This window comes from Schistocerca nitens, chromosome 3, assembly GCF_023898315.1.
Source record: "Schistocerca nitens isolate TAMUIC-IGC-003100 chromosome 3, iqSchNite1.1, whole genome shotgun sequence".
NCBI classification, from domain to species: Eukaryota; Metazoa; Arthropoda; class Insecta; order Orthoptera; family Acrididae; genus Schistocerca; species Schistocerca nitens.
The window spans coordinates 804,224,868-804,252,432 of record NC_064616.1 but is presented as its reverse complement, the minus strand read 5'-3'; the positions used below and the strand labels follow the sequence as shown (position 1 = coordinate 804,252,432).

General features: G+C 44.3%; 1 protein-coding gene and 1 non-coding gene across 3 annotated transcripts in view; both read right to left on the bottom strand.

Moving 5' to 3' along the window:
- LOC126248829 (zinc finger protein rotund-like) overlaps nt 1–27,565 on the bottom strand; it is a 910,415-nt gene that overhangs the window by 546,097 nt on the left and 336,753 nt on the right. The gene's annotated exons all lie outside the window — the stretch shown is intronic.
- Nucleotides 11,057–11,130, bottom strand: Trnat-ugu (transfer RNA threonine (anticodon UGU)). Its single transcript has one exon. It is a non-coding gene; the product is annotated as a tRNA-Thr (tRNA).

Sequence of the window (27,565 nt, the reverse complement as noted above, 5' to 3'; positions counted from 1 at the left end):
TACACACAGCAAACAAAGCTGCTTAGGAGGGTCGCAAGAAGGGCAGTGCTGACGAGGCAGCGCGGCATTGCTCGCTGGCTGCAGCATCGCGAGCGCTCACTACTCAAGCCTTACGCCTCAGTCTTCTGCTTTAGGCAACCAGTCACGAATCTGCTACGGACATAGGATCCAACATGACGCTGTACTTAATTTCATATTATATCTTTCACGAAAGAGAACATTATTTCTCCTTAGCCTTTATAATTCCACAGAACCGTGCTTATTTAAACCAGTTTCGACTGTGTAGCCATTCTCAGATGCGAAAGTCAATGAATATGTGTCATATGCCCTACAAACGACAATCAGGCATCTAATCCTGCGGTCTATCACACAGCTGGGAAATGTGTAATCGCAAGTTTTGCAAAACTGAGCAAAGTACACGTTATTAATTATCCAAGATTCACACGAACCGAAGGGAAAGGGGGATAGGCAATCCGCGCGTCAGGTGATAGGACCAATAAAATTCGAGCTCCCACTCCCGCTAATCATCCTTTGTAACTACTTCAGTTGTGTAGGCCTCTCCATTCGAGGTCTGTGCATTGTGGGGGAGGTTCAGGTATGTTATAAACAAACTATTATTGACAGTAATTTTATAGTGGAAGGGTTCGGAAATAAGAACAATGATACAACATATTAACTAATGATTTATTGCTAACAATTTCTTTTGCAATACAATTTTTACAATAAATTTTGTTATTTATTAACATTTTTCCTATTGCGTTGTTGTTTGCAAAGCTATTTGTTTCTGATGACATACACACAGTGGTGTTTCTTTTACAAAGCTATTTTTTTCTTTTGTATTGGGTTGGTGCATAAGATCGTAGAGTTTTTCCATCTAAGAAACACAACAGACGCACATAAGCCGGCCAGAGTGGCCGAGCGGTTCTAGGCGCTACAGTCCGGAACCGCGCGACCGCTACGGTCGCAGGTTCGAATCCTGCCTCGGGCATGGATGTGTGTGATGTCCTTAGGTTAGTTAGGTTTAATTAGTTCTAAGTTCTAAGGGACTTACGACCTCAGCAGTTGAGTCCCATAGTGCTCAGAGCCATTTGAACCATTTTGACGCACATAACAGAGTCCTTAGTCATCAATAATATGTTATCCTTCACTGTCTACAACTGTCTACCAACGCTAGGGTAACTTTTCTCCACCACTGAAGAAATCACTTGGTTTTGTGGCGACAAACTCGTCGGACCATTTTCGCAGCGCATTTTCATCTGGAAAGGAGGGTCCTTGAAATTTGTTCGATAGAAAGCAGAAAAGATGAAAACCTGAGGGCGCAAGATCAGGTGAATAAGGTGGGTGCGGAATGGCTTCTCAATCCAACTCCTGTACAGTGTATTTTGTCAGTCTAGCAGAATGCGTGTGGGCGTTACTGTGGAGTAGCATCACTTCACGCGGTCTTCCTGGCCGTTGTTCTTGGACTGCGTTTGCAAGACGTTCAGTTGTTGTCAATAAATTCCGGTAGTGATGGTTACACCTTGGAGAAGCAATTCGTAGTACTCCACACCGTCGCTGTTCCGCTAGATGCACAACATTATTTTTTGTGGATGCGCGCAGGTTTTGTACGAGAAGTTCTGCTTTGTTTGGGCTCAACCATTCCATGCACATGTGGCCACGTGCTGATTTTTGTGATTTTGGCTAAGAGCATGCGGTACTCAAACCCCCGGTTTTTCAACCTTCCGCATTGCATAAAAATGTCGCACGACGGCGGAGTGATCACAGTTCATCACGTCTGCCAGTTCTCCATTACACTGACGTGGATCGTTTGTGGATTAATGCTTTGAAACGATTTTCATCGAACCTCGAAGATCTCCCTGAGCGTGGAGAGTCACCAATTTTAAAGCGAGAAGGACTGGCGGTAACACTCCACGGAGGCTCGAATTTCTCTAATTTTAGCACCATGATGTTTATGTGAGATGTATGTTTTAAAAAAGAGTGCGTTTCTGGATTTATTTTGGATCGTGGACTCCAGGAACTTTGTGAGGAAGTCGCTCTGCGATGATTATCACAAACTTGCAACGTCTCGTACTGTAATTTGTTGAGTACATTCGTTATTCTCTCAAGACGGCTTAATAAACATGTGACGAGTCGTGCAGCTCTTCTTTAAGCATTTTATGCGTCATCCGTTAATCCAACTTCGTAAGAGTTCCAGACTGACGCACAGTACTCAAGAATTTATCGAACGACGGTCTTGTAATTGATGCGTTCGTATGTGAGCTAGACTTCCGTAGATTCCTCCAATAAATCTGAGTCAAAGATCTACCTCCGCAAGGCAGATTTGCAGCTGATTGCAGTGACTGAATGCCAATCGAGGAGACTAACCACGTAGGACAATTTCATCTATTTCCACGCATTACATTTCATTTATTTACGTCAAGTGATAGCTGCCAATGTTTGTTCCAGACGCTGATTTCCGCAAGTCGCTCTGCAGTTCGTAACAAATTTTAAACAGTGTCACGTCCCTGTACACCAATGCGTTGCCTGTGAACAGAAACAGAACATTATCAGCCAGGTTATTTATATAGATCGTATCGCTCACTGCGTCCATCCCTGGTAGCAGTTCGGCGCTAGCGGCCGTGCGAAGCGGAGGTCCGATACTTTCGCCTGTGCGGCGCGTGCGAGTGTTTGTTTACTTGTGGACTTAGTCTGCGCGCGGGCTAGTAACAACGATCATGGCGAACAAGTACAGGAAAACTACATTACGATTCAATTTCTGCAAAGACTACGAACGACCAAAGGCTTTAGCAGTGGAACGATTCATTCGAGAGGACGTCAAGATACCGCCAAACGATATTGTCGGAATTCACCTGTCCATCGTTAGTCCCACGGTGTATGTTAAGATGGTAAATGACGCGGCGTGTGAGAGAATTCTACAGGCGACAAAAGCAGGTCTCCGATTTTGCCATAGTGACGGGAATGTCGGCACGGTAACTGTAGAACATGCTGGTCTGGGTGTACGGACAATACGTGTGTTTGAGCTGCCATTTGATCTCCCGGCTGACGAAGTTATCGAGGCTTTTAAGCCATACGGCACGGTACATGGTCACACAGCAGAACGCTGCACACAATTCGCCACGTTCCCCGTTCTTAACGGAGTGCGACAGATCACTATTGATCTTCAGAAACATGTACCGTCCTATCTGACAATTGGTGGTTGTCGGGCGGTGGTGATTTACGATGGTCAACCACGTACATGTTCTGGCTGTGGCCAGGAGGGACACCTCAGGTCGAACTGTATCCAACGGCGGATTACGCAACTGCCTTCAGATGTGCGGGGGCCGTCGCCAGCGATAACAGTACTACCGATCACCTATGCCAAGGCCCTCACTGCGTCCGCTGATGACCGAAAGGACTCAGCCCCGGTGGAAGATCAAGATGGCACTCTCCGAAACCTTGTAGCAGACGTCGGGATGACAGAGGATGCTGCTCCATCGAGCATACAATCTACGGCGACAACATCAGATGAGACCGAACTCCCACCAAGCACACGGATAGTACACGAAGCAGTTCCAGCCACTACGGATGCTGTTCCGTCTGGAACGCACTCTGTGACGACAACATCAGTTTCGACCGAACTCCCGCCGAGTACAACGATGGGACTCGAAACACTTCCTGTTCCTACGGATGCTTTTCTGTCGGGCAGCCGTGATTCCTTACAATCTGAGGACACGGAAGGAAGATCACGCAAACAACGTTCCCCGAAAAGGAGGAAACGGCGTCGTCGCACGACATCTCCTAGGGATGACTCCCCTTGCCCCGACGACGATGTGCCTGTGGACCAAGACGACACAACAGCCTCTACGAAACAGGATGAGGCAATGGAAACTGTTCGATCAGACCCGCAGCGGTCTGTCACATTGACGGTACCGGGACGTGGTGATGCTGAAGAGGAAGCACAACCAGTTGGCGCTCCAGACGCAGATGATGTGGCAATGGACACGAATATATCACTGCCTGCAAAGATGTGGTATGACGATATTGAGGAGGCGCCGGACGTCATACAGAGGCAGCCGGCACTCACGAAGACAGCCTAATAATTGCTGAAGGTGAAGGGAGAGGGGCGAGAGAAGGTCTTCTAACTCAGCCCCCAGCGCAGATGCAGGGAGATGTTGTTGCGCATCGACAGAGTGGGATTCTACGCCATGCGAACCGTATTGCGACATTAAATATAAATGACGTGCGTTCACCGGCCAAAATACACCTACTGAAGGAAACGATTTGGGCATCTGATGTGGATATTGCTTTGCTGCAGGAAGTCCACATCGCTGCACTCCCATCCATCGCAGGCTACCAATCCTATTCGTCAAATGGAGATCACAATGGGAGTGGGGTGGCAGTTTACGTGCGAGATGGCTTCCCAGTGGAAAACGTGTGTTACCTTCCGTCGGCCAGGGGAATGGCTTTCACGACGTTTGGGACACGCATCATCAATCTTTATGCACCGTCGGGAAACAATCGGCGGCGGGAAAGGGCACGATTTTATGCAGAAGACATTTCCCCACTTTTCCATGGACGTTATGAATGTGTAATAATTGGTGGAGATTTCAACTGTGTTCTCAGCCAGAAAGACCAATGGCCGCAAGCAAACATCAGCCAGGAGTTGCGAATCGTTGTCAACGACCTTTTACTTAGTGACACGTGGGAATTACGACATGGAGATGCACCGGGATACACCTATGTGACAAGTCATTCGGCGAGCAGGTTAGATCGCATTTATATCTCGCGGGCTCATGCAAATGATGTCCAGGACGCGGAACGCTGGCCATTGGCATTTTCAGATCACAGCGCTTACATCTGTACGGTGCTTCCTCCCCGTAGAGAGGTGTGGAACAGTAAGGCCCCGTGGAAATTAAACATTCAACATCTACATGATCCTGAATGCCGTCACCGGATCCTTGAGACATGGACGATGTGCGAGCGAAGGGTTGGAAGGTATGCGACGAAGCTTGATTGGTGGCTGACTTGTGCTAAACCGGCGCTTCGCCGTACGTTCATCTCATATAGCAGGGAGATGGAAGAATGGCGCCGCCGTACCACCGACTTTTATTTTGCAGCACTGCGCGACCTGGACGATGGTCCGCCGGGACAGGACGTCTGGATCGAACGCAAAAGGATAAAAGCTAAACTAGTGGCTTTAGCTCGGAAACATCTTCAGGGAACCATGGTGCGCGCCAGATGTCACGATACGATAATGCACGAGATTCCTTCCATGCACCACGTCGTGAATGAACGAAAACACCGACGACGCGTTTTGGTACGGGAATTAATTACCCGCGAAGACCGAAGAGTGACGCGTCAGGCGGACATTGTCTCTGCATTCGTCGACCATTACCAACACATCTATCGGGAAGAAGCAGCCCCTGTCGATGACCTCGAACGTATAGCCACGTACGTCTCCCGTACACTGACGGTGGAAGCCGCGGGAACCTTACTGGAAGCCATTAGCTGTGAGGAAGTACATGATGCGATCGCAAAGGGTGTGTTGAATCGGTCCCCAGGCATTGATGGACTTCCTGCTGAATTTTATCGAGAATTTCGCAACGAAATGGCACCGCGATGGACGGAAATGTACAACGAGATGTTAAATTCCGATGCACCTATTCCACCGGCTTTTATGGAAGGCCTCTTGGTGCCAGTACATAAACCGAAGCCAGGAATTACGGTCACACATTATCGCCCCATCACCCTGCTTAATGCCGACTATAAGATCTTTGCACGGTTGCTAGCGTCCCGATGTCGTATGTTAATTCGTAGCGTTCTCTCTCCAGAACAGACGACACCGGGTGGATCGGTGAATGTGCAAACAGCTACTGCCGACTGCCGTGATGTGATAGCGCTAGCGGAGGAGTGCCGGCTTAAAGCGGCGATGGTGGCGGTTGATTTTGACAGTGCTTTTGATAAGGTGCGCCACAACTATCTGTACGCTGTACTGGAACAAATGGGATTTCCAGACCGTTTTACTGGTCTCATTAGAAGGATTTATGGGGGCGCACAATCCTTGGTACAGGTTAATGGGCGTATAGCAGGGCCCATTCAAATTCGACGATCCATTCTCCAGGGCTGCCCTCTTTCGATGCTGCTGTTCGCGATAGCGTTGGAACCATTAATTGGGAGGCTAACAAATTCTCTTTCTGGGATGGAACTACGGGGCTACACCTTCAAATGTCGTGCCTATGCGGACGACCTCCTGCTGCTCGTTCGTTCTGAGGAAGAGGTGAAGACGGTCCTTGAACTGTTGTTGGACCACAGTGTGACGGCGGGTAGTGCAGTGAACATGAACAAATCGGCAGCAACGCCGGTTGGTAGGGGCCTTACGCCGGAAGAAATCAGTCCGTTTCCTTATGTGCAACGATTCCGCTATCTCGGCATAGACTTTACCTCATCTGTAAAACATACTGCGGCAGTTAACTACCGACGTATTTTACAGACAACACATACCATGGTCCGACAACATCTCCTACGGCGCCTTGATCCTTTGCAGCGAGTCGAATATCTGAATACTTCCGTGGTTTCTCGAATGGTGCATATTTCGCAGATCCTGCCCCTACCACTCACGCTCGGACGTCAACTTCAATCAGCACTAGGCTATTTTGTGATGATTGGATCGCCCCTCAAGGTGCGATACGCTACGCTCACGCTCCCTACGGACAAGGGGGGACTCGGACTTACAAATGTTCACTGCAGAGCGACGGCGCTCCTTCTAGCCACGATGTACAAGCAATGGCGTAGCGGGCGTGATTCCCTTACATCCCGCCTACTGGATCTCCTAGTTCCAGCGTCTCTCACACCTCCGGTGGCGGTGGGCAACATTACGTCACATTTTGCGCATATATCAACATTTATCGTGGAACTTAGTTATATCAGAGACGAGCTTCCGCGCACGAGACCACCATGCGCGAAGGATTTTTATGTTTGGCTGCTACGACGGATAAGTCGTAATGTCATTGAACTCAAACACCCCGAGTTGCATTGGCCGAAGATTTGGAGACATGTGCACCAAAAATTCCTTCCTACCTTCGTTCGGGCACTGTGGTTCTCTGTCACCTGTGGCAAGTTCAACACCAACCAACGACTCCATGCAATTGGACTAGTGGACACTCCACTATGCCCGAAATGTCGCCAAGTGGATGACGACCATCACCGCTTAACTTGTATCGCGGTGGAGGAGGTATGGCTCCTAGGAAGACAGATGATGGCTTGCTACCTTCGTGTGACACCGCAACATATTACACCTGCTTCCTTCTTACATCCGGAGAGTGACTACTTTCCGGCGACTAAATCACACTCGATCATCTGGGTCAAAGGTTGGACGATCGCGTACCTCTATGGGGATGTTGCCAAGTCGCGACTCGACTTTTGGTATTTCTTGCAGCAAGCCCACAATGAGGTTCATAGATGGTCTCACTATCGGAAAACCTTTGCCAATTATCTTCAGGCAGTCTTCCTCGACCCCCCACGCAGTTGGGATGTGCCGGGTGCAGTCGGTGTGCACATTTGACAGCTGATAATGAACCTCACGTTTCTCTCACCGCTCCATATATAATGCACATACTATACCATGAAATGATCTACATGTTCCTTTTAACAGAGTGATCTTTATGAAAAATAAATAAATAAATACATAAGAATAACATCCCTGTATCCCTGTTCCTTTACATTTGTGATTTGTTTTACAATGATTTTTTATTTATTTTTTGTTTTTGCAGAGGATGCATTTCATTTAGTGTTTGTAAAAAAAGAAGTTGGTAGAGCACAAAAAAAATGCTCAGCGCGACGGAATGTCATACCTAACGGTCCGGGTTCGATTCCCGGCTGGGTCGGAGATTTTTCTCCGCTCAGGGACGGGTGTTGTGTTGTCCTTATCGTCATCATTTCATCCGCATCGACACGCAAGTCGCCGAAGTGGGGTCAACTCGAAAGACTTGTACCAGGCCAGGGCCCAACGGACGGCCAAATGGCAGAAGATGTGTTGATGCTGGCGGCGAGGGAGCCACGGTGGGGCGGGATGGGTCCTGGCGTCGAGTCCTCAGCCCTCTGCCTCTACCGCTTTCGCATCACAGCCTTTCTGGCGTATTTTTGCTAGCGCCACATAAGCCAGTAAGATCGCCGTGTACTCTCATTTCCAAAGCTTCTTTGAAGGTCGAATCCCAGAAACCGTTGGTGCGGCACAGCACCTTTGTTCAGGAACACTGTGGAGGCCGTGCTTTGCCACTACAGACTTCTCGGTTTGTCCGAGGCGAACGCTCCTCACACGTTCTAAGAGGCGCCACGAGATTCAGCTCTGCGTCTGGTCGATGTACTGCATACCACACTCGCAACTGATGTTGTAGACGCCAGCTGCCCGCAGCCCTAGTTGTCTGACTGACGCAACATATTCGTGATGTTAACCGTTGAGCTGAAAATAGTTTTTACCCGGTGGTTCTCCACCGTCCTGACAATGTTGGCTGTGGGCGGCTCTGCATAGTGGAGGAATGCCAAGTGTTTGGTTTCTTCTTCTGGATTGTTTTCTTTCTTCTTCTTGTTCGGCTGGAGAGCGCGTGTTATATGTATCTCCGAGTATCCGGAGGTTTTGCGCAGATGCTGCAACTCGGTAGAGAGTCTTCCCTCGTCGCATGTGACTCACGCTGCGTGTACCAGGGCACTCCAGTGTAAAACGCTCACGCGAAGATGGCAGTATGGTTGTCAGCCGAAATATTGTGGCAAGGTGTCGACGCCATCCGGTTGCATTCCTGCAACTTTAAGTATCGAAGATTTTTCGACGTCAAGAAACATAGCTTCAATCTGATTCTGAAAATCTCCAGAACGCGTAAAAACTCAGATTGCACAGCGTAACTGTCGAGTTCTGTGAACGTCCGTACGCACTGAAAATCTCCTCTTGCGTGGTAAACTCATTGCTGTTGCACAAGTTTTTACTTAGCTTCGTACTTTAGTATACAGCGTGTTGTGAACCGTCGCCGGGATGTTTGCTGCGACTAATCCATTATATCGGGGTTTAATAAAACCCGGAACGGCCCGTGGAATTCAAGTCCAGAAGCTAACACTTCGCGCTGTGTCATGCCGATGTGCTCACCTGCTGGGAGAAAGCCTCAACAGCGCCTGGCTGCATTCACCGGAAACTACGGGCCTCTGGTTTTGCTACGAACGTTTCCATAAACAAATCAACTCTTCGAGTAACCGAGATACTTTCATACTTTTCACTTCGTGCCCTCAAAAAAAGCTCTTAAGCTCTTATCTCTTAGTTGCGATAATGTTCACTGGAGAAATTGGTGAAGACGTGATCAGTTGTTCATCTCGCAAAATCCCCCGCAGAACACGTTTTTATTTTTATCGTTTAGATATACATGCCATTTTAGTGTAAGTAAAACATCAATAATTATTTGGTAATGGAAATATTGGGGCTAGGTCTACCTGATCCCCATAACACAACGACAAAAATAAATTTCACCTATTAGTCCCTAAATGTTGTAATATGGTAATGTGGATGTCAGCAGTAGCTTTATTGTGTGTGTATCTTCAGCTACCAATGACGAACAGTGGTTTTCGCGAAAATACCCTAATAACACTGCTCAAGAAAGAGTGAAAACGGGCTTTAAGGATATTTGCACCTAGCAGTGAGGAAGCCGACTCGCTTAAAAAACTGGACAACTGTAAGTAGGACTGGCGCTCCGCCAGTAGGGTACAAACGTATATGGATATAGATAGCAATAATTATTTCGCGTGGCTCAATGGCCTGGTGCAAGTCTTTCCATTCGACGCCACTTGGGTGAATCGCGTATTCTAACGTAACCCAGTTATACAACCGGGGAAAGGAGACCTAAAGTTAAACGTGCAATACGAACCACGTGTAGTTTGCGGCGACTCCTCAAAACGTTAAGAGGCGAAGGCTAGGTTAAAACGAAGACTGGAAAATCCTTGGTCCCAAGGAGATTCGAGGCTGCAATCTATCAGTTTCGAGGCACGCACTTTACGGCTAGGCCACCAGCCTCAACATGTATGTAGACAGCTCATCCGTAGGTTTTGACGAGTGAGTTTGCGCGTGGCAACGTATGTGAAGTTTGTGGTCGTATCTTCTGACTGCATTGACTGAGAAGTTTAAATGTTTTACACCGCTAAGGGACCGTAGACTTTAGTATTTGACATAAATGTCAACTTCCTGGTAAAAGGGACTGTTAACAGACGGACAGACAGACAGATGGACTGACGGAATGGCAAAGAATTTATTTTCATGTGATATAATTACAATTCACAATTGCAATTTTGACATTTTTGCTCTACTCGTACTGTGAAACCTGGTTTCTTGTCTAATTTCATGAGTTTAATTCAACAGGAAGTGCGCTATAGATTCTGATGAATGAAGTTGCGAGTGTTGAAATATATGACATAAACGGCCGTATCTTTTGAATGCATTGACTTAGAAGCTTAAATCTTTGACAGCGGGAAGGAACCATAGATCTTTGTATGTGACACAAATTTCAACTTGATACCTCTAAGCGTTCCTGAGAATAAAGGGGATCTAACAGTCAGACAACCAAGCGATCCTATGAGCGTTCCGTTTTTACCGACTGAGATACGGAATCCTTAAAACGAACCGAATATTGGCGTTTATCACGGCGACGACGAGTAAATACACACGACAGATAAAGTGTAGGGAAGGAAATAGGTAGTGTCTTTTAAATGAAACCGTTTAAATATTCATTTTAAATGATTTACGGAAATCACGGAAAATCTAAATTAGCATGTAAATGCGGGGATCTGAATGCCGCTCCACCTCAATGTGAGTCCAGTGTCTTAACCACTGCGCCATCTGGCTTAGTAACTCATTGCAGTGTATCTGGCTACGACGTACACTTTGTTTTCATACTGCTGTGTAGAGCTGTTCGTTTGTGCGTGTCCCGAAGAAGGCAATTCATCAGTAACGAAACTGAACCATACTTGAAACGGAATTAGAATAAAATTAATACCTTCAGCTGCTGACGAGAGTTGATATTTATCAACGGGGATAGGTGAAAATGTGTGCCCCGACCGGGACTCGAACCCGGGATCTCCTGCTTACATGGCAGACGCTCTATCCAGCTGAGCCACCGAGGCACAGAGGATAGTGCGACTGCAGGGACTGTATCGCGCACGTCTCTCGCGCGACCCACATTTCGGACATATCCGAAAGAACAGACACCATATCCATATAAGTATATAGTTCTGGCAATACCGGCCATGACCTCCTTCTGTGCGGATGCACACATATTCCCGGAACTCTTACGGGGCTTGGTAAGAATGTCTTCCACGAGTAATGAGTGTGTTGGGGTGGGACACTACGAATGTAGTGTGCGGACATACAAGGTGAGAATGTTGGTCTCGCGGGTGGCGTGCGCAGGTTAGTCCCTGCAGTCGCACTATCCTCTGTGCCTCGGTGGCTCAGATGGATAGAGCGTCTGCCATGTAAGCAGGAGATCTCGGCTTTGAGTCCCGGTCGGGGCACACATTTTCACCAGTCCCCGTTGATATATATGTCAACTCTCGTCAGCAGCTGAAGGTATTAACTTAGTTCTAATTTCGTTCTAGAAATGCCCGAAAGAACAGACACCATATCCATATAAGTACATACTTGAAACGGTTTACCGAATGGTGTGAATCCCTGATCGGGGAGAAGGAATGAGGTGGCGCTGTGATACGGCGCTTGACACCCCCGTCGGGCCGTCCAGATTCAGGTTCCATGCTTTCCCTAAACCGCTCAAGGCAAATACGGAGGAGATTTTTTTCCTTTGAACAGTTCATTGCCAATTTGATCATATCCCTCTCTCGTAGTTTCCAAATCCAACATTCTGCTCCGTCTTTAATTACTTGCACGACGACAGGACATTGAAGCCTAACCCTTCTTTAGTTTTTCGTAAATAAGTAAGTCTGAATCAGAATGCAGTCGACAGGAAACTGTGACGACGCAATAGAAGCAATGCACTTGATTTTGTCACGGGAGTAGCGAACTTTATGCTGTAGGACCAAAGTGTACGCTTCAAGAATTCTTTTGCTGCAAACTATAGAATTTATGCAAAAATTAATAATTACTTCTCTAAAGCTGTTAACAGTCAACTTAAAATGCCTGTAAAACAATTAGCAACAGAACGATACCAGTTGTTTTATAACGGTGATTTGCCACACTTTTACTGAGTTGTGTGTACAGTAAACTTGTCACAGTGGTCATTGCACGTAGTTCAAGAAAAGATGAATTACAGCTTTGTCACTGAAATATACCTATCATTTAAAATATTCCATTCAATTTTTCGTTATATTTCTTGCTAATTCCATTAATTAACTATCTAGGATAAGTGTTTTAGTTCTGTACGTCTCAATTCACTGCCAGCCTGAACACGTTCTTTTTGTCAGAACAAAAATACTAATTTGATATTGTACCTTTAATTTTTGACGTAGCAATGTAGCTTTGTATAGTGTGGTCAGTAACAGTCTGAAAAGTCTGTAAGGGTGTGGCAGAGTAGTCTGTGCTGAGAAATAATGGTCAAGAAAAAAATTCGATAAGCTGCGCCGTTCTAGGTTTAATTAGCACTGAAGTTAGCTAAATAGGCCGCTGCGCGCGCAAATTCAAGCGGCCCACCAGAGACGGTGGTGCCAAACGTGCTCTTCATTTGGTTTTCTAAAGCCAAACTAAAGAGCGATACAAAAATTGGACCTGGAACGGTAATAAGGATCGAACCCGAAGCAAAGGCTGAGCAGTCTCGTGCGCTGTCATCTACGCTATCACTAAATATACCTGGCGGGTCGCTTGAATTCCCGCGCGCAACGCCCTGATTGGATAAATTCGATGCTAATTAAATCGGAAAATGCACAACGTACCGATGTTTTTAACAATTACTTCTCAGCACAACCTCCCCTGCAACACCCTTACAAGCTCTTCAGACTGTTTCTGACCACCTTGTATAATTAGCGGCATAGGTTTAGTCATAGGCAATTAAATAATATGATTAAGAAATAATAATACGTACCTTGATAAAAATTTTAATTTAACATTTTGGTCAGTAGTGCAGTATTAAATCAGATTAATAATGCTGATTCACTGATCAGGATTCAGCGACCATTCAGTTAAACCGAGGAGTACTGTTGACGGCAAGAAAGGTCTTTTCTGTAGCATTAAAATTCACAAACTAAATATTTGTGTCCACATAATGTATCTATCACCTAATTATGAAACTTCGGTCTTAGTACGAAAATGCGAGTCCATTTGCTAATCACCGTGCCACTTCGCACGGCGAAGGGAAGAGTGAGGAAACGAAGGTTCAAATGGCTCTGAGCACTATGGGACTTAACTTCTGAGGTCATCAGTCCCCTAGAACCTAGAACTAAGGACATCACACACATCCATGCCCGAGGCAGGATTAGAACCTGTAACCATAGCGGTCGCGCGGTTCCAGACTATAGCGCCTAGAACTGCTCGGCCACCTCGGCCGGCAACGAAGGTGGAAAGGGAAATTCAGTGAGAGTGCCAGCACAGGACTCTATGTACCCTACGTTTGAAGACTACTGAGCCCCATAAACGACACGTAGGTTCGTATAAAGAATGCCGAGTGTTAACTGCAGTCCTCATAATATATGAAGGATGAAGGATGAGTAAAGTGCTTAGGTAAATACACACTGCACCCTGAGTCGAATGGCAGTGTGTGTATAGATTGCGTCAACGCAACGCATAGTTGGAAATTACAAATGTGCATGTTTCTTATTAGCTGTATATTGTCAAGGATTTATCCTTTAGAAGAATTTTGATTCTTCTTGTTCTTTCTCATTGAAGATTAACGGAAGCCTGTTGATTCACCAATATATTGATCTCACGTGTGCTTTATTCTAGAGAGGGGCTAAACAGGAGTATGTACGCGGGAGAGAGTGAAATGGGAGTGGTTTTGGAAGTTAGTGGGTATGGCGTTCAAGTCAGTTACGGAGCTCATAACCATTTCAATTTCTTTAAAAATACGTGATCCTTTAAAGGGGTTGATATTTTGGAGGGCGGTAGAGGAAAAGAAAAATGTATTATGTATTCAGTGGTACATGCGGGGCGAAGGGAATATTTGGGTGCAGTGGTGTATCGATTGGACGGATCGGGACTGTTACTTGAAATATTATGGTGAGAAGGCTGTGCCTAAAATGTGTAGGAGTGTGTCAGGTGTGACAAATTACAGAAATTCTGTTTAAGTGGTGACTGCAGGTTGTGGTGAAGCGATGTCCTGGGGCCACGTGGAACGACGTGTGACCGTCTTCCAAACTGCTTTCTGGAGTCGAGCAGCGATGATCGCTGGCGAGTCCCGTGTATCGTCCGACTTCGACAGTGTACAAAACTTGCGATAATCCTGAAGTGAAATGTTTACATTGCAATATGTACGTGAATCGTCTACAATGGTCAATGTGGCCAATGAGTTATTCATGATTCTAAGCTGTGTGTTCGCCTACATAGTTCTTTCAACGGCCAAAGATTAATCAAATGTTGTCGAGTCTGCCAGAAGTCGTCCATCGTTGCTATCAGCGCTTTCCATTCAGTGTGGGATGAGTTCTCAAATGTTGGAGGAAAGTAATGAACACGTTCACCCATTCTACAACATTTAGGATGAAAATAACTTTAGTGAAGCATTGTAGTTCCATTTTAAAATAATATCGTTTCAGAATAACCCCTTTTACATTTCAAAGGACGAAGTCTCTTTATCGGTGTTTCAGTCGGTAATGGTGCGGTGCCGGATGAGGTTATAAGTAGAAATGCTTCAATAATCATTTATTTAGTTAATATACTGGCTCTCATAAAAACTTATTTTTACTTAGTTTAACCCCACGATTACATTTCGGGTCAAAGAGTTTGGAGCACATTAACAGTGGCATTAGTGCGTATAAAGGGGTTGTTCCTCAGTTAAAGCCACGTGGCGATGCAGCCACATTACCCATTCTCTTGAAGAAGCAGTTCGTGCGAACGCCGTACAATTTGTAAAAGCAACGTAGAAGCATGCAGGGGACGCTGCAAAGGGATTGCGTAACGCACGTCTCCCATTGCGGCCGTAATTCGGGCGCCGCTATTCTCGAACCCTTTGCTGCTTTACGAAAATGTTCTGACACTCTCTCCTGCTTTTTATTAATGATTATGAAAAATAAATTTTTTTAGTCGTGTCTCCCACTCTTCAGTCCATTTCCTATATGTTTTTATGCGGATTACGAAGTAACGGCTTCGGTATACACAAATATTTTTGTATTATCTTTCACACTTCGCCGATTTAGCCGGCCGAAGTGGCCGTGCGGTTAAAGGCGCTGCAGTCTGGAACCGCAAGACCGCTACGGTCGCGGGTTCGAATCCTGCCTCGGGCATGGATGTTTGTGATGTCCTTAGGTTAGTTAGGTTTAACTAGTTCTAAGTTCTAGGGGACTAATGACCTCAGCAGTTGAGTCCCATAGTGCTCAGAGCCACTTCGCCGATTTAGTTCATTCTGTCGCTTATTTACTTTCGTCGTCCTTTTGGATGCAAGGAAGAAAAGTTACAGTTTAACGTCAATTATAGACGGAGCACAAATTCAGACTGGAGAAAGACGAAGAAGGAAATTAATCGTGTCCTCTTCAAAGAAACCACTCCGGAATTCGTGTTAAAAACATGATAGCGGTTCAGGGATTCGTCGACAATGCGGGGCAGTAGTTTAGACGCTAGATTCGCTTTGGTGGCCTCCGTTTGATTCCCCATCCGATCAGTGTTATTTACGTATCCCGTAGCTTCTTTAAAATGCTTGAGGCGAATGCCGGGATGGGTGTTTGGAAAGGTCGCAGCCGACTTCCTCTCGCAGCGTGGCCTCTGGCTCTGCTAACGTCGTAATCAACGGGACGTTGAAAACTAACGTGCTTCCCTCTTTCTTCGGGATGCGAATCTTGGTCCTCTCAAATGTGAGCCGACTGTACCACTTTACTCGGTTATCGAAAAGACCACCTACGACTGTGTTCCCATTTTCTCTTTGAAACCATGTATTTCCCAGCACTAATTTTGTTCTTGAAACCGTGTTGCTGAGCTTTTTTTCTGCTTATACTTTGTACTTTTCACCTAGGAACACCTATTTTCCGTTCCGTGTGTTTCACAACTCTGTGATGACATGCAGGTTGAGCAGACTCAAACTGACCTTGAAAATATTTCGTGCAAACCATCTTCCATCATCCGCTGCAGGATACGGATGATATAATCTGGGTTACCTGTAGTAAGGAACGTTGTAACCGCCCTGTACATACAGGGTAAGCTGCGTAAGACGTAACACCGCTTTCATTTCGCGAACGGTTCAAGAAATCGAAACAACGTTTTCAGAAAATGAGAGGGGGACTTAATTTTGTTACATGGTCAATGTACTTAACTCTTGTATCGACCGAGATGGTGAAGGAAGTACGGTTTTTTTAAATGTAACAATATACTTTTTAACGGTATTCTAAAGCTCTTGAAAGAACAAATACAGTGATGTAACACTTGTTACTATTAAACAGTTATGCAAAAATATGTGGGAAGCGTGCTAATATTGAAAGGCGATGTCTCTTAATTGCCTTACGCCGACTCATATGAAACTTTTCAGATGATTTTTGTGTATGTCCTTTGTTAACCGGGATGTCACTTTCTTATCTTTAGTGGACACTTCAGCTATTTAACACACTAGGTTTTCGCTGCTTGTTCTTGTCCATATTCATGATCCTTTGTGTTGCCCTTACGTTTGTTTGCGTAGTCTAGTCCAATGGGCACTGACTTCGTTCAGATGGTTCAAATGGCTCCGAGCACCATGGGACTTAACTGCTGAGGTCATCACTCCCCTAGAACTTAGAACTACTTAAACCTAACTAACCTAAGGACAACACACACATCCATGCCCGAGGCAGGATTCGAACCTGCGATGGTAGCGGTAGCGCGGTTGCAGACTGTAGCGCCTAGAACCGCTCGGCCACTCCGGCCGGCCTTTGACTTCGTCTCGCTGCTGATCCCATCTTTGACTTTATGCACGTTTTCCTCTGCAGAAAAGAATATAATCTTTGAGATATTCATGTTGTGTAACGCGAATGTGCAAAAACGCGAAATACCTACTATACAATAGCTAAATAGTACTACAGTATAGTTACGTAGTTGTAAAAAGTGAGTTAATTTTGTTCATCGGTTTACAGTCAAAAATAGACGAAACAAAACTTAAAATGCAGCACATCACTCGGGACTATCAGTCAAACAGAGGATTACATATAAAAATGTCAGAACAACATTCACGATATGAGTGCTAACATAAATTTCTTTCTTTTGAAGAATTAACTTATATTCATACAGTCACAGGGCGTCCTTCCACCATTGTATATAAACCACTGTATGAAAAAAATCTAAGTTCACTTTTTAAAACTATGTAACTGTACTGTGGTAGTATTTAGCTACTGTATAATAGGTATTTCGCGATCTGGAACATCAGGGTCACACAACATGAATTATTTACAAAACAACACGTATATCTCAAAGATTATATACTTCTCTGCACATGAAAACGTGGCTGTGGTGAAGAGGGCATCAGTTATTTCACGATATTTTATTTTGTCAAAACGTCTCTAATTCTTCTAGCAGGTGCATTCTCTGGCCTTTGTTCAAACGATGGAGCGCAATGAGACATGTCTGTTACGGGTGTACAAAATTGATGTGTTCACTGTATCCGGTTCGAGAATCAAACATATGATAGGGATAGACACACTGGGGAAGTAAAAGCAAACATTTCCAGTGCTTTTAACCCGTCAGAACCAACCCGTTATGAATAATGTTTCTTATTGATTACAAAGTGCAGTCTTAAATTCTGTAGTAAAACTGAAGTCTTTAAGACACAAAGGAGTTACAGACATTGGTTGCGAGTGGGCATATTGATGTAATCAGTGGGGAAAGTTGAAAATTTGTGCCGGACCGAGATTCGAACCCGGGTCTCCAGCTTACTAAGCAGATGTGCTGACCACTGCGGTCCGCACCTCGTGGTCGTGCGGTAGCGTTCTCGCTTCCCACGCCCGGATTCCCGGGTTAGATTCCCGGCGGGGTCAGGGATTTTCTCTGCCTCGTGATGACTGGGCGTTGTGTGCTGTCCTTAGGTTAGTTAGGTTTAAGTAGTTAAGTTCTAGGGGACTGATGACCATAGATGTTAAGTCCCATAGTGCTCAGAGCCATTTGAACCATTTGACCACTGCGACATCCGGACAAAGCGGTCATCGCAAATTCACGGACTACTGTAGCACGCATCCCGTCAGACCCAAATTCTGAACTTATCCAGGCAGTACTAATGTAGTGCCCCTTATTACTCACGGCATTTTCGCCAGTTCCCAAACAGAGGATTACATCTGCACTGAGGAGATCGCTGTTTGTCCTCGCCTTAAATATGTATAGTGGTGTCTGTTCTTTCGGACATATCCAAAAGAACAGACACCACGTAAAGTGTTTGTGGCTTCGTCAGCTGTATAAGTAGACTGTGGTGCCATATCGGTAGTGCTTCCGTCCGATTCCCTAGTTAGTTTCTTGATCACTAATTTCATGTTCCAACGGCATTACTACCGTTTAAAATTCCCACCTTATTAAAGTATTACAACACTGACATTCCTGCGCCGTATTTTTAACATTTGCATACGCATTACGTGTGACTGTCGTTAGGCGGCCAAGTGACTTACTAAAAAAAAGTCCGTGAATAATATTTTGATTTTATTAGGAACACCCAATGTCATTATTTTAAAGAGTACTTTCTACGATGATTTGATTTGCTAAGTAATTTTTAAGCTTTCCAATGATGTCCTGAAAATTCTTGCTTCGGTAAATCACATTATATGTTGAGAAAAAACCTACAGTAAGTAATATCCTGGATATTGTTTATTTACTGTAAATACAGAAGCTTGGATTTCAAATACTTTTGTACTAACGAGGGCAAAAGTTTAGACTAAAGCTAGTAGCGGCTCTTCACATTGGCAGTTACGTTGCACACAGCTCGTTTGCGGACCCCTGTTTACCGCAAGGTGTCCGCTTCTGTTATGGATTATTTTTACCTGTGTCAGTTGTCGCTATTAATGCTACACCCCGTACAGGCCATACCTATTGCTCAGAACAAGGAGTCTATCACTCCCTGTCCCTTGACGGCTCGAGCAATTAGTTCAGATACTTACCACCGCTAAAGATATTACAAAAAGTCTTTATAACTAGGGGTCTTTTTCCAACAAGTTAGCAAGATATTTTTATATAGCAGCTGTCTTGCCCTTACTCAACAGTGACTGAATAGGTGGTGCAGCATTAAGACACTGGACACATACTTGGAAGGATGGCGGTATATATTCCCTCTAGATTACCTGAGTAGGTGTCCGATAATTTCCGTAAATCTATCAAGATAAATGCCAGAAGGTTCCTTTGAAAGGGCACTACTGATTTTCTTCGTCATCCTTCGCTCAACCGTGTCCAGCGAACGCGAAGTAGACGGGACATAAGAGTCTAATCATCCTTTACTTACGAGCGGGTTGGAAGCTCAAGTCAGAGGCGAACAAACTTTTAATCTGCTGATGGCGTCTCCGCAGAGTGGAAAAACACGCATCGGTGGAGCGGGCGGGACGAGCACATGTGTGCGTTCAAATACTGTTGGCAGCCTGCTCTGACGGCGGCGCGGCGGAAGTGCCACGTGTGACCAGCAAAGCCGTAATGTGTATCGCCGCTGTGGGAACGTACTCGACGGCTGCCACACAACATCCTTCTCCTTCTTCTGTAAACGTATTCTCACACGGGGCTGCTTTAACTATGTACTCTAGGTGCTCTGTCACATCCATTAGGAGAGAAATGACCGTAATTCTGTTGATTCAAATGAATGTATAATAGAACTCGGCCTTCAATCGCCCGTCAAGTACTTCCAGAAGTTGATTTTCGTATTAGTCTTGTATTCACGTTCTGCACTATTTTTTGAGAAAAGAGAAATATTGGTAACGACAAAGGACTTTAATTAATGTAATTATGTATTGTGAAGCAGTTGTCGAAATTTCAAGTTTTTTTTTCGAACGGTCTCTACATGTTGTTGTAGAATTAATACCAAACGTAATTCTAGTACCACACTTTTGTATTCTATGTGTTACAAATTTCATCTTTCGTGCCCACCTAATTTGTCGGTTTGACTAGAAAGATCACGAGAATAGGATAGGGGACCTTGACTGTTCGACTTTCGGAAAGATTGAGCTTTCAGAGCTCTGTTACAGATTGTGAAAAAACTCTGTGTTCAGTACATTCTATACTATGTCTTTGTGCATACAAAAGTTCTTGGAACGAAAAATTGTCTTTATTGCCCGATAATGTAATGAATGGAGTTTCAGTATAGTCACCAGGCTACAGCGCAGTCACGTTGTAGTTTGTCTTGGTTCAAATGGCTCTGAGCACTATGGGACTTAACATCTGAGGTCATCAGTCAAAAATATGGTTCAAATGGCTCTGAGCACTATGGGACTCAACATCTTAGGTCATAAGTCCCCTAGAACTTAGAACTACTTAAACCTAACTAACCTAAGGACATCACACACACCCATGCCCGAGGCAGGATTCGAACCTGCGACCGTAGCAGCCCCGCGGTTCCGGACTGCAGCGCCAGAACCGCACGGCCACCGCGGCCGGCAGGTCATCAGTCCCCTAGAACTTAGAACTACTTAAACCTAACTAACCTAAGGACGTCACACACATCCATGCCCAAGGCAGGATTCGAACCTGCGACCGTAGCGGCCGCGCGGTTCCAGACTGAAGCGCCTAGAACCGCTCGGCCACTCCGGCAGGCGTAGTTTGTCTTGTTTTATACTTTTTGAACTCTTACAACGGCTTGTTACAGAATTTATGAAATTCGAAGCCAGATCGATCCGTGGATTTCTGAAGGCCTGGGGGCGAAGAGAGTATGAGATGACTGGAGAAATAATCGATCAATGCGTGCATTGCGTGGAAACTGTGGAAGTGCAGCCAATAACTTGTAAAGCACTATTTCGCGGTATGTAATCGCCATTACAACTATTATAACATAGAAATATGTTATTCACTTGAAAAAATCTTCTGCACTTTGATACCGTTTGCAACAAAGGTTCCAAAAACAATCAACAGAGACACACATTTTTATTTCCGTTGAACTGCTCTCTCTTGTTGTCGTCAAGGAATCGAAACAGTGCAAAACTGCTAAGTGTGACGAGAAACTTATTTTTATTCGGTCAAAGAAGTTTGTGTGGTATTATGATTCTGTTAAAGTTGCTAAAAGGCGATTTGATAGAAAGTCAAATAGACGGTAGTGACAATGAGCGTTACTTTAGCGAGCACTGGGGCACAGTTTGCTCTAATGGTAAATGGATGTGACTTACCGCATAAAGAGTGACGGCAAACATAAGCAGAATAAAAAACTTATATAGTGAACATTACTTCCAGTTTTCTTGCACAGGATAGAAGATTACAACAAATACAAAGACAGATACAGTGTTGTTACGAGAGGCACGTGCGGACGAAAGGAAGGAAGGAAGGAAGATTTGGGTTTAACATCCCGCCGACATCTGGGCCATTGGAGACGGAACACAGGTTCGGAATGTTACAAGGATCCGAAAGGAGATTGGTCGTGCCCTTTCAAAGGAACCATCCCGGCATGTGTGCAGCAGACGTTGATGAATAATGAGCAATGCACACTAAAATAGTATTTATCTGAGTTTCTTCTGATATGGTTCACAAGTATCAGCAATAATCAGTTACAATTTTAGAGACAGTAGTTAGTTACAGTTCAGTAGTTATCAATCGTATCACGTTTTTCAGAGGTCAAATGTCACCATCACACTAATACATAGCTTACAAAGTTGCGCAACAAATTCATTACGTTGTATATCAGTTCATATTTCAGCCAATATGGTAAGTTTCAATATTCTAGTTTTGTATTTATTCTGTGTTGGAAATAATAATTATAAAAGCCACACACACACACACACACACACACACACACACACACACACACACACACACACACACATGTTGATGATGAAATGTACATTACTCATCATTGTACATTGTTTTCTGCGGTTTCAACTATGTAACGTAATTTCATTACCTAGTAATATATTTATACATAAATTGTTCTATATATAGTACAATGGCACTTAAATTATTATATACTGTTCTCTATACATGCACATCTCTGGAAACTAGCTGTGTACTCATGCAAGTTTGTAGTTCACACTCCAAGCAACAAACCGTTTTATGCAGATACTGATTGCTTAAGACAATTTTTTGACACTCAAAGAAGACTCGACTTACATCTTCTTCACTGCAAGAGAAATTTGGCGCATACACCGATTATGTTCGGGACACATGTTTCTTATAGCCCCTTATAGCACCCGCCCTTGGGAAACACTTGCGTACGAGTATATATTTGTGTTTGATTGAATGGTTCTTGAAGAGCTTGTTTCACATCAGTTCTTTGTGGTTATGGGACGAGGATTGAGGAACCAAAAACAATATGAAAGTTGAATACCTGCCTCAGTAGTACACGATGGAAGTAAGTATGCCTCGATGGCGTGCTAATTCTGCGCTTTTATGTACCTTATTCGAGCGCTATAAAATGTTCTTCATTACATTTATATTTACGTACGTTTTTATTTAGTATTTCACTGATTTTTGATCGTGATTTTTTAGAAAGAATCAAACAGTCAACATATACAAGTGCCGTTATAAAAGTTGATGTACTACTGGTTTCGGATGAATGACATAGTAACAATTAGTTTAATATTGCATCATCATAAGTGTTACTATGACTAGTCGAAGACGGTAATATGATGATTGACACAAAGTCAGTGTGTACTAAATTTATGTTTACTGAATGCGATGGTTTTATTGGCCGGAAACATCATCTACAGTAGTAATATATAGTATCAACGCAAATCTTTGGAACAATAGAGGAAATACAAGAAATAAAGCAGTCAGTGGTTAAAATATGCAAACAAATATCATGGTAAGTGCTGTGTAATCTGGCTGCGGACCCAACAAGAAGCTAATCAGTTGGAAAATAATCTCGATGAAGTATGAGAATGCAGATGATTTTCTCCGTTCGTTTGGATGCACGCGGAAATTTATCTGTACACACGAATGTAATGCTCCTATAGTTATTATAGCCGTATGATGATTAATTACGAATTTTATTTGAGCGTCCCACAATTGCGTTCGGGTTTTCATTATGGGTACACAAATTTCATCACCACGCTCGTAATGTTAGCGTTAAGTGCTCTTTCGCTAAATTTTTTGTTGAAGCCACAGCAATTACAGATTTTTTTTTCACTTGACAATAGTCATCTTACAGTCTTCACTGAGGAATACGAGAAGAGAAGCAGTAAAACAGAAGTGTAGGAAAGGAAATGAGGATTCACATAAAACTCGAAAAACTAAAGACCAAAATTGAATTATAAACCTTTTTCAATTTCTTCCTGCGACGAAAACGATGATTTGAGCGTTTCAGAGAAGTGAAGTTTAAGATGAAATATTTCATATCTTTAAAAGGTGATTCACCGTAAAGATATCCTCTGATTCTGTACATCTTTTAGGAAAGATTTCTCTCGGATGAGAGACACAAATTCACACGGTGACATATTGTGCACTCTCTTTGTGGCAATGACTGAGCTGTGTGGACAAGCGACTATCAGAAGAAAAGTGCAGGAGGACTGTGTGGCTAGAAAGGGAAGGGGCGTAATGTTTTACGCATTAGGTAGCGGAAGAAAGTAGTGCGTGCTGGAGCTGAGTTCGGCCGCGGGCAGACTTTGGCAAATCGTCCCGAATTTCCGTCTCCCCTCTGTCCTGCCTTCCTCCTGCTCGGCTGTGAAATTAACATGGCGCCGGAGAGTCCAAATGACTTGTGACAGGATGGGGGCCGGCCGGAGGAAAAAACTTTTCGCTGAGCCGGCAGGCGGCTGCACATTTGTCCCGTGTCACTTTTGGGGCAGAAAATCGGAAGAGAGGAGGACGATAATGATTAACGAGTGCCTGGGGAGCTCGTCTTCAATCATCGCGGTCATTATCATTATCGCCGGACGATTAATGTGGTTTCGTGGAAAACGGGCAAGTAGGTCCGTAGTGTGGTGACACTACACTAATTGTGATCTGCCCCAGTTGTCTCGGCATCCGCACCTGAGCACGCAGAACGAAATGAGAAAAGAGATTTCGGAAACGAGGAAAATCTCTCCTCTCGTCCCTAGCGTTTATCCCGTATTGTGCCTTCTGCTGTCTTTCGTAATTTGGAAACTTTGTTTTTGTTTAACTTTGTGGCAAAAAGTCTATCTCATCCCCAACGGAAACGAGGAGAATGTCATACTTCATTCGTTCGCCTACGAGTGCTCCGGCGTGACATTGACCGAATTATAAAATTGTTGTGAATGAATTATCGATGTTACGACATATTGAGTGTTAATACACTTTCAGTCGCATAGTTCCAGAAGAAACTAAGGCAACCAGCGACTGAAAAGCACTTACAAGATGGTGCCATGAACAGGTGACCGTTCTCCTCGACAGAGATAAATGACTGGTTACCAATAGTGTGCTCAGTAACTACCAGAGACAAGAACAACACATGGTAATAAATTATCCACGAATTTCAATACGTATTCGTCTATTACCCGTATCTTGCACTCTCCTTTAATTTCCGAATGACTTAATCTAACTTTAGGATTCTTTAATATTTCTGTAGATCAACTGAAGTTATTAACTTGCTGTTTATAAGTATTTGAAAAGTTACATATAAGTTTTTATTTAATATAGACTATATTTATGTGATTTTCTCGAAGGTTTCTCATTAATAAACGTATATCATATTATTCTTATGAATTCATCAGTTTCTGCATTCAAAGACTGCTCGATAGCAAAGGACACAATCGATAATTGATCAATTGCTTCAGATGAAAAGCTCTTTTGTTTTTTAAATTAAGTTTACTCGTATTCAAAGTTCGTTCCGATATAGCATAACGTGCAATTCTGACGATAGCGTATAACTGCAGTGGTGACATGCCAAGTATTTAATATACATTTACTCTTTCGGGAAAGTGCAGAAAGGGCTTCAGTTTCAAAGGGTGCAGAACGAACACAGAAAGGAGGTAGATATAGGAACAGTCCATACTGTAGTTATCGTAGCAGTGTTGGAGAAGAATCAGAGCTCTAAGCGCTAAGAGAAAGCACTGAATTTCAAATCGTTATAGGTACGGAAAGCTGGCTAAAGCCAGAAATAAATTGAGCCGAAATTTTTGCAAAGCACCTAAACGTGTTCAGAAAGGATAGACTGAATACAGTTGGTGGTGGAGTGTTAATTACTAAACCAACGTGTGTGAAATCTTATGGGACTTAACTGCGAAGGTCATCAGTTCCTAAGCTTACACACTACTTAACCTAAATTATCCTAAGGACAAACATACACAACCATGCCCAAGGGAGGACTCGGCCCTCCGCCGGGACCAGCCGCACAGTCCATGACTGCAGCGCCGAAGACCGCTCGGCTAATCCCGCGCGGCGGAGTGTTAATTACTGTCAGAAGTAGTTTACCTTGCAGTGAAGTTGAAGTAGATAGTTCCTGTGATAATGATAATGTCGTGTGGCGAGGGCCTCCCGTCGGGTAGACCGTTCGCCTGGTGGCAAGTCTTTCGATTTGACGCCACTTCGGCGACTTGCACGTCGATGGGGATGAAATGATGTTGATTAGGACAACACAACACCCAGTCCCCGAGCGGAGAAAATATCCGACCCACCCGGGAATCGAACCCGGGCCTTTAGCATTGACATTCTGTCGCGCTGACTACTCAGCTACCGGGGGCGGACTGATAGTTCCTGTGACTTAGTATGGGTAGAGATTATACTTGACTGCCGGAATAAATTAATAATTGGTTCCATTTACCGACCGACCCCCGACTCAGATGATATACTTGCTGAGCAGTTCGAACAAAACTTTAGTGTCATTTCAAATAGATACTCCATTCATACAATTATAGTTGGTGGTGACTTCAGTGTACCCTCGATATGCGAAGACACTTGTTTAAAGTCGGTGGTAGGCATAAAACGTCGTTCGAAATCGTGCTGAATGCCTTCTCAGAAAATTATTTTGAACAACTACCTCAGAAGCCCACCCGAAGCATAAATGGTTGCGAAAATATACTTGATCTCTCAGCAAAAAATAATCCTAACCAAATAAGGGACATCATGGCACATACAGAGATTAGTGACCACAAGGTTGTTGTAGCTAGAAAGAATACTGTAACATCCAAACCCATCAAAAACGAGTGCAAAATACATCTATTTAAAAAAGCAGATAAAAATTCGCTTGACATCTTCATAAGAGACAGCTTTCACTCATTCCAATCTGACTGTGTAAATTTAGACCAGATGTGGTTTAACTTCGAAGACATAGTATCAACGGCAGTTGAGAGATATATGTACCAAATACATTAATAAGAGAGGCTATTGAATCCCCCACAGTACACAAAAGCCGGCCGAAGTGGCCGTGCGGTTAAAGGCGCTGCAGTCTGGAACCTCAAGACCGCTACGGTCGCAGGTTCGAATCCTGCCTCGGGCATGGATGTTTGTGATGTCCTTAGGTTAGTTAGGTTTAACTAGTTCTAAGTTCTAGGGGACTAATGACCTCAGCAGTTGCGTCCCATAGTGCTCAGAGCCATTTGAACCAGTACACAAAACAGGCCAGAAAACTGTTGCAGAAGCAACGAAAAAAGCACGCCAAATTTAAAAGAACGAAAAATCTCAAGATTGGCGAAGTTTTACAGCAACTCGAAATTTAGCGCGAACTTCAGTGTGCTTTTAATAGTTTCACAACGAAATTCTGTCTCGAAATCTAGCATAAAACCCAAAAAGATTCTGATCGTATGTAAAGTACACTAGTGGCAAGACGCGGTGAATACTTTCACTGCCGGACGGATTGGCCGAGCGGTTCTAGGCGATACAGTCTGGAACCGCGCGACCACTACGGTCGCAGGTTCGAATCCTGCCTCGGGCATGGATGTGTGTGATGTCCTTGGGTTAGTTAGGTTTAAGTATTCCTAAGTTCTAGGGGACTGATGACCTCAGAAGTTAAGTCCCATAGTGCTCAGAGCCACTTGAACCAATACTTTCACTGCGCGATAGCATTGGTGATGTTATTGACGAAAGTGCCAGTAAAGCAGAGCTACTAAACACGGTTTTCCGAAATTCCTTCACAAAAGAAGACGAATTAAATACTCTAGAATTCGAATCAAGAACAACTGCCAATATGAGTAACTTAGAAGTAGATTGTTTACCAGTCAGGTTCCTTTCAGAGTATGTTGATACAATAGCTCTGTACTTGCAGATGAGCTGGAGGCCATATGCAGACATGGGCTTGCACCTGCAACTTCTCCGCCAGCTGACGCAACAGCGATGCTTTTGTTGCTCGAGCTTGGTTTGTCAAAGACCTACTCGCCGTGCTCACAAAAACTATCGCAGGCGGGTCTGCCACGATCAAATTCGAGAGGCAGAACCCTGATTATTCTGTCCACG